We start from the raw sequence: 1,792 nt of genomic DNA, 5'->3' as shown, positions 1-1,792 counted from the left end.
TGTGTCCAGCCTACGGATGCAAGAGGACCCACCATAAGCTACTGCACGATCCCGTGACCACGCATCGTCCTGCGGAGAAGTTGCCAACAGAAGCGCCAGATCTTCGTACTACAAACTCAGCCTCGGTATTGAGCTGCATCGCTAATGCCAAGACTAGTAAGCTTCTGTTCCGTATTTCGCCCGTAACGCTGCACAATGGGACGAAAAATATCGATACTTACGCTCTATTTGATGAGGGTTCTTCCGTGACCATGGTGGATAGCTCTATAGTTGAGGAGCTGAGCTTAAAAGGAGAAGAGCGAAACTTGAACGTGCAGTAGTTTGGTGGTCACAAGGCACAAGAGCCTGCTACAGTGGTGAACATATTGATCAGTGGGTTCGGCATGAAGAAGAAGCACACGCTGCGAAACGTTTTCAGCGTATGCAATCTGCACTTGCCGTGTCAGAGTCTGACGGAAACTGATATTCGCCAATGTACTGGTCATCAACGACGCCTGCCGCTGTTACCGTACAATGGGGCTACACAAAAGCTGCTCATAGGACTTGATCACTGCCGTCTGGGTATTCCGAGTGAGACCATGGGGATCAACGTCAACGGACCGTATGCTGCACACACGGAGTTGGGCTGGACGGTATTTGGGCCTTCAGCAGCAGCGTCTCCGAAGTCAGGAACAAGTCTTTTCGTAGGACATACGCTTGAACACATGCTTGATGTCATGGTTGCTGACTACTTGGATACCGAGAGTTTTGGAGTAAGGTCATCACCGCCGATTGAGGGCACCGCTGACGTGCGAGCACGTTCATTGCTAGCTTCAACAACCCGTCGCCTAAAAGAGTGTTACGAAACAGGCTTGCTTTGAAAGCGAGACGACGTTCACTTGCCTGAAAGCTACACATCGGCACAAACGTTTGATAGGCATCGAGAGACGTATGCAAAAAGATCCAGTATTTGCCAGAGCGTACAAGGACATCGTAAACTCTTACGTTGACAAGGACTACGCCCGTAAGCTTTCACCCAGTGAAGCCGCTCAGAAACATCCGAAGACCTGGTACTTGCCTCATTTCGGAGTAACCAATCCCAACAAGCCTGGAAAGCTCCGGCTTGTGTTTGACGCTGCTGCTGTGCCACACGGAGTTTCGCTCAACTCCCATCTACTAAAAGGCCCTCAAGAATACCAATCTCTTCCATCAGTGTTATTTCATTTCCGCGAGGGAGCGGTAGCAGTGTGCGGTGATATAAAGGAAATGTTTCACCAGGTACGCATACGTGAAGAGGACCGTTGTGCACAGCGCTTCTTGTGGCGTGACGGAGACACATCAAAGCAACCAGACATTTTTGAAGTGACAGTATGTAAAGTCTGTGAATGCTTTAGAATACCAAGGTCAGTTTCCACGGGCAGTCAAGTCGATCCTTGAGCGGCACTACGTCGATGATTTTGTTGATAGCTTTGACGACGTGGCAGAGGCAATCGACGTGGCACAGAAAGTACGCGACATTCATAAGCTTGCAGGCTTCGAGCTACGTAACTTTATTTCGAACTCTCGTGAGGTGCTTGCGGCACTGGATGGTATCGAGGCGACTTTGTCTATCATCAGCAAAGAAGGTCTTGTCACAAGGAAAGTTCTTGGCATGTTTTGGCAGCCGTCGATCGACTGTTTTAAATTCAGGCTGCGGTTTCACAACGTCGATAACTCTATCATTACTGGTGAACGACGACCGACCAAACGCGAGCTGCTCAGTATTATAATGTCGATATTTGACCCTCTCGGCTTCCTCAATAACATCACTATT

Source organism: Rhagoletis pomonella, unplaced genomic scaffold, assembly GCF_013731165.1.
Source record: "Rhagoletis pomonella isolate Grant_MI unplaced genomic scaffold, Rhpom_1.0 Rhpom_scaffold_00941, whole genome shotgun sequence".
NCBI classification, from domain to species: domain Eukaryota; kingdom Metazoa; phylum Arthropoda; class Insecta; order Diptera; family Tephritidae; genus Rhagoletis; species Rhagoletis pomonella.
This window is presented reverse-complemented; position numbering follows the sequence as displayed.